Source organism: Chenopodium quinoa, unplaced genomic scaffold, assembly GCF_001683475.1.
Source record: "Chenopodium quinoa cultivar QQ74 unplaced genomic scaffold, ASM168347v1, whole genome shotgun sequence".
Classification (NCBI taxonomy): domain Eukaryota; kingdom Viridiplantae; phylum Streptophyta; class Magnoliopsida; order Caryophyllales; family Amaranthaceae; genus Chenopodium; species Chenopodium quinoa.
In genome coordinates this window covers 1330897-1337664 of record NW_018743813.1, presented here as the reverse complement: position 1 = coordinate 1337664, position 6768 = coordinate 1330897, and the positions used below count along the sequence as shown (strand labels likewise).

Here is a 6768-nt window from a genome sequence, read left to right as displayed (position 1 = left end):
ATACCCCCTCATTTCTGATGTACGTGGCATCAATGAATTTTCTATTTTTCTCTCTTCTATGCTCTAGCCTAAACACTAGCCTACCCTTCTTCTTTCAAAATTCCTTCTTCAAACACTCCAATGAGTCCGTACATTACTCGTGGTTCTGTCCTTAAGCTAAGGCTTGAAAGGTAAAACTGTTTGAGGGTTTGGCCCCAAATCAACTCTACTTAATTTAATTTAATTTAATTATTGTTTTATTATTATTTCCTTGAAGTTACTAAATCATTTATTATTTTGTAGTTGCAAGAAAACAGAATCAAAGTAAGAATTGTGTTCCTTTTATTTCTATTATTTTTCTAACGATTTTATATTGCTAAAATTATTCTTAAATTGCTTTTAATATTGATGTTATTCTATTATGTTTATTGATCACTATATTGCATGTTTAAAGGGAATATTTAATTAAAAATCATGCCTAATAAGATAATTTGGACAACCGGTTTAGGATCCTTTTTAATCTTATTGTTAAATCAAGTGATAAAAAATATTTTAGAATTATGTGTTACATTAATATTTAACCAATTTATCTTAATAATAGTTTAGAGCAAATTGAAACTCTGTTTGTATGCCTTTGAGATTGCAGGAATGCTTTTCACTATAAGAATCTAGTAGAGGCCAATACGGGCAAATGTGACTCCATGACTCACTTTGTACCATCGTCCCCGATCCTGCTTTCGTGGTTGCGAACCATATGGAGTTAGTAATCACAAGGATTATAAAAGGGGTGCAATCTTCACTAGTCAATCGTTGTCCCTTATTCGTGGTTGCCTTTTATGATCCGTGAACGGTTTACATGTTCCTTAAAAACTTGTTGGCGGCTCCCTACTTTCCTTGTCCTTAATCGTGTCCCTTATCGTATTATGTCAATTTCCACTTCCTATGAGTTCCAAGCATATTCACACATGCTTTTACGTAGGCGCACTTCGAGCGACGCCTACAATACCCCATCCTCAAGTCAATCTTCGAAAACACCTTGGAACCATACAACTCATCAAGCATATCATCAAGTTGGGAAAAAGGGAAGCGATACTTGATGGTGATGTTATTGATGGCCCTACTATCCACACACATCCTCCATGTACCATCCTTTTAAGGAACCAAAAGAGCCGGAACCAAACAAGGGCTAAGGGATTCCCTCACAAATCCTCTTTCAATAAACTCACCAACTTGTCTTTGAAGCTCTCTTGCTTCATCGGGGGTACACCTTTAAGCCGGTCTATTAAGGAGTTGTTATCCGGGAATAAAATCGATTTGATGTTCAATTCCTCTAATAGGTGGAAAACCGGAGGGGGGAGATCATCGGGAAAAACATCAAGGTACTCAAACAATACTTCCTTGACAAGGGGGTGGATTGGGTTTTCTCGCTCACTCTCTTGTGTTTCCCTTAGAAGAAAAATAAATACAAGGTGTCCTTGATTTATCTCCTTTCCCATCTCATTTTCCCCAATGAGAAGGTTCTCTTTGATTGTGTTTCCCGTACCCAATGGTTCTTTGTATTTGATGGTGGGGGACAAGGGGTTGAGTACAATCTTCTTCTTATCCATTATGAATGAATAAGTGTTCTTTTTTCCATCATGCATTACATCTCTATCAAATTACCAAGGTCTACCAAGCAATACAGGACAAGCATCCATAGGCAATACATCACAAAGTACCTCATGCTTATATAGCTTGCTAATTGAGAAAGAAAGAAGAGTTTGTTTCGTTACCTTCACCTCATTGTGATTGTTAAGCCATTGAAGCTTGTAGGGAGTACGATGATTGGTAGTTTCAAGATTGAGCTTGCTCACCAATGTTTTTGAAGCCACATTAGTGCAAGAGCCACTATCAATGATAAGGTTGGAAACTCGATCCTTGATGGTGCAATGAGTTTGGAAGATGTTTTCCCTTTGCTCTTTCGCCAAACACTAGTGGAAAAAATCTCATTCGTAACAGGCTATTTGTAACGGGCAAAGCTATGCCCGTTACATTAAATATATTCGTAACGGACAAAATAGTGTCCGTTACGAATACTTAGTTATTCGTAACGGGCAAAAAGTGTCTGTTACGAATACTTAGTTATTCGTAACGGGCAAAAAATGTCCGTTACGAATACTTAGTTATTCGTAACGGGCAAAATATTTCCCGTTACGAATACTTATTTAGTTGTAACCGTCATCATTTGCCCGTTACGGATATTATATTACAAGTAACGGGCATATTGAGCCCGATACAACTGCTTGAGCGTGGCCCAAATGATAAGAAGAGCCCATTACTTGGCTTTGGCTTTTTATTAGGGTTTACCTAGCCGTCATTCACCTCTTTTCTCTCATTTCACACTGTCACTCTCTCTCCTCTTATCTCCTCTCCTCTTCTCTCCTCCATCAATCTTCCCCATTCAATTGGTGATGAAACAAGGCGAGAAAAATGGCGATATGGGACGAGGAGAGAGAAAAAATGGTGAAATTGGGGGATTTGATGATTTTTAGATCGGAGGGTTTATGGATTTTGCTCTACAGATCTTTGTTTCAAATTGAATTTCGTCGGTCCAAGCAATTGAAGCGTCCCATTGAAGCGCACTTGACGTTCTCCTATTTTTCTGGGTATCATTCTATCAACGACGTCGTTTTAAGGAGTGGCCTGCTTGTTTGAATGAATTCGAGAAGCTTCTTTTGCGCTTAGATACTCCCAGGTTTGTTCTTCTTCTTATCATTTTGTTTTTAAATTTTCAGGAATTTATCAATCTATTTCTATTTTTTTAGATATTAATTCTGGGAAATTTATCAATTTATTTTCAAAATGTTTTGTTTGATGATCATTTTTATTGTTATACAAATTTTAGACTTTTTTGGTTGCTTCTTCTTTAAGATTTTCGGCTATTTTCCAGAAGCTCTCCATCTTTTAAAATTCTCCCAGAAAAAAAAAAAGCGACCGGCCACCGACTTTTCCCGTTCACACCTTCAAAAAATTTTGAATTTCAAAGCTGTTATCAAAAAATAAATAAAATTAATTGTTAATTTTTTAATTTTCTGATAATCTAACCCTTAATGTGATTTTTTTCTACAGAGTTGCAATTGACAATGCTGTTTGTCCTAATTCCACCCTTGTTAAGGTAATTATAATTAACCTTCTGTAATTAAAATATTTTCTGGGTTTTTATTTAGTTAATTATTTGATAATAATTAATTTGATTTAATTTAATTTTTGGTAGGTTGATAGTGCTAGAAAACATGGGATTCTATTAGAAGCTGTTCAAGTGATCACAGATCTTAATCTTTCTATTAAGAAAGCTTATATTTCTTCCGATGGCAGATGGTTCATGGATGGTGAGTAATTAAATTTATTTTTTGAGGATTTTAAGATACCCATTTTCATTAATTATTGTAATTAAAATTTTAACCCTATTTTTAATTTTGTGTTCTGCAGTTTTCCATGTAACTGATCTTAACGGAAACAAATCAAGACAGTATACAATTCTACAAGATTTTTCAAGTTCATAGTCTACTATATGGAATATAAAACTTGTTTAAATTTTCATGTTGTATTACGGAGTATTATTTATTTAGTAGCTTTTGACTCATGTTGAGAGTTGTTGTAAAGTCAATTTGGACATTTGTGAAAGTTGTATATTTGATTTTATAATTAATTCAATTTTACATTTATTATTATTATTGATAATAGTAATTAAAATTTGGCATCATAGCAACTTATCAGGATAGCAGACTAGCAGGTATCACCTGCTGCATTTTTTTTTTTAATTTGGGTTCAATTGTTTTCGTAACGGGCATTTTGACAGCCGGTTACGAATAACCCGTTATTTGTAACGGGCGGTCAAACTGCCCGTTATGAATAACATAGCCTATCCGTAACGGCAGCATACTTAACGCCCGTTGCCCGTTACGGATAGGCTATTTTTGCCCGTTACGGATAGCTATTTTTCCACTAGTGAAAGGAGTAGAAATGGAGTGAAGTGCCCTCCTCACAACAAGGATTTGACCCTCATCGGCTTCAACTTGAATCTCATCCTCTTCATCATATATAGGGTCTCTGAAATCCCTCTTCTCATCTTCGTAATAATCATCATCCATTTCACGAATCATCGTAGCTCTACTATTTGAACACTCATTAGCAAAATGTCCATAACCCCTACACTTGTAGCAAGTCTTCCGATTGCTCATCTTATTATGATCATCTTTGCTAGAAGAGAGCATGGGAGCCTTGCCTTTGTCATCCTTGGCAATGGTCTTGCTTGTCTCACCCTTTGGAGCAAAATAACTCTTGAAGGTAGGCTTAGTATACCCACTAGCACTACTCACCTTGTCATACTTCTCAAACTTCAAAGTTTTTTGCACCACCTGAACAAAACTTCCATGGGCATGCACATCAACCTTTCCCACAAGCTTTCTTTCAAGACCACCAATATACCTAGCAATCTTATGCTCCGGTGCTTCTTCAATTCCACTCATGATAGAAAGTTTCTCAAACTACCTAGTATACTTCTCTACCGATATAGTTCCTTGCTTAAGAGAGTTCAATTTAAGATAAGCATCTTGCAAATAATCTTTAGGCACAAAGTCCTTGTTCATATGTTTCTTCAATTTCTCCCAAGAATTGATTTTTGATTTTCCATCTTTCTTCCTACGATTCTTTAAGTTCTCATACCATAAAAAAGCATGTTTTTTGAGTTTAGGGATCGCAAATTTGAAACGTTTTTCATCATTATAACCCTTATATTCAAACACATTCTCCATACTCCTAACCCAATCCAGAAATTCATTAGGATCAAGATTACCTTCAAAGTCTGGAAATTCCAACTTGATGTCTCTGTCACGGTTGTCCTCATGGTCTCGTTGGCAGTATTCCCTTCTCCGGCGAGGAGAGTGATAGTCATCTTCTTCACTAGGGATCCTTCTCCTTCTAGGACTCCTTCTATTCTCCAAGACCTCAAGAAGTCTATCAATTCTTTTCTACATCATCCAATCTAGAGTTTTCATTGTAACCTTCATCATCTTCATAATAGTATCTATCACCCATGTTTCAAGATAGAAAGCTTGTATTTTAAGAGAAATTTAAATTTTTTGTGGGAAAAGATGAGATCTTTTGAGAGGGGGAAAGAGAAATTAAAAAAGGTAGGATCTTTCTAGGATAATAACCTAGGCTCTGATACCAAATGATATGAAATAACCAAGAAAACTTAAGAAAAAGGGAGGAGAAATAAAGTAACAACAAGTTCAATCAACAAATAAGGATAAACCTATCTCAAAATCACAAAGATAAATGAAATAGGGACCCTGCTGTGCGTGTGCATGCGCACAGACCCTGCTGTGCGTGTGCACGAGCCTGCTTCGATCCCCTTTATTCGATTTATTATAAATACCCTTGACTTTTCCTTTTTCTACGGATGACGATTTTATATGTACTTGAGACTTATTTCAAAAATTAGTAGAGAGAGAAACTTGAGATTACCTATTTTATACTTCAATTTCATCTTTGAGCTTAGATTTCATCTTCAATCAATGAAAATTTGTGAGAATTTCTTTCCTTTGAATTTACTTTTGCTTGGTATTTCCTTTAATTCTTGAATGTTTGATTTGATTGTTAATCTTTGGTTTGAGAATTTGTCGAATGTTTGATTTTCTCTTTGATTAAGCTTGAAATGATGATGTTTGTGATTCGATTTTCTTTATTTTTCAATTCCACCATGATTTGTGAGTAGATTAGTAGCTAGGGAGAAGTGGAAGCATGCTTGATTGATGATTATTGCTAGTTTAAGATTCTTGGTTGATTGAATTGCTGCAATTGAATTGGTGGACATAATTGTGCATGTGATTAATGATTAGGAGTGATTAACCTACATGATTAATTTAGATTGCATAGTGAATTTCAATGACATGAACCCGACCTTGATTTGAGAATTGCTTTAATTGGTTGAATTTGATTGTGATTTTCCTTGTTATCATTCTCAGTGAACCCTAGCTTGGATTGTAGGAGATATCTTTTGGATTTTATTAATTGCAACTATTGTTTGTCCTTTGGAATGTTTGAATCAATCGAGTTAACAATCGATTAGCAAGATCATTGAGCTTGCATGTGGAACCTATATCCCTAGTGTTTAGCATATTGATTTTCTTTGATTTGTTTAGCTATTTGATACCTTAGTTATAATTCAAACACATCTTACAATCTTTGAAATAGCTAAACCCTAGGGTATAACTTTCTCCTACTCATTCCTTAGGGTTTAACCCTTGACATACCTTTATACTCATATTAGGTTTGTTACGTGATTATAAATATTTTTGGCTCTAGGGGAGATTAGAAAACGACCTACATTTTCCCTACGTCAAAATGGCGTCGTTGCCAGCGGATGATATTAGTGATTTGTTATAGCTGTTGAGTCTACTAAATTTTAATTGGATAATACAAAAAGGCTTTTCTATTTTTGGCTACATTTGTCGCCGTGATACTAATTGTTTCTTTTGAGATTGTTTGCGTAGAGCACGTGGTCGTTCACTAGTGCCAGTTGATCCGGAAATTGAGAGGACAATTGCAAAGATAAGAGTTGCTAGACGTTCTTTATGTTCTAGCCCTTCAAGTGAAGAAGAACCACAACAAGAAGACAAAGCAAGGATATGAGAAACTCTAAGGGTGGCATTGAAGGAATTGGGGATTCCGGATGTATATAGGTTTGAAAGGGGGATTGCTCCACCTACAACACTGGCAAATGACTTTGAAATAAAGACGACAATG

The 6768-nt window shown here is 35.5% G+C and overlaps 1 long non-coding RNA gene across 1 annotated transcript; it reads left to right on the top strand.

Annotated features, from left to right (window-relative positions):
• Positions 1–2352: 2352 nt before the first annotated feature.
• Positions 2353–3485, top strand: LOC110685412. The gene is made up of 4 exons (XR_002504035.1): positions 2353–2713; positions 3088–3133; positions 3233–3347; positions 3448–3485. It is a non-coding gene; the product is annotated as an uncharacterized LOC110685412 (long non-coding RNA).
• The last annotated feature ends 3283 nt before the right edge of the window (positions 3486–6768 follow it).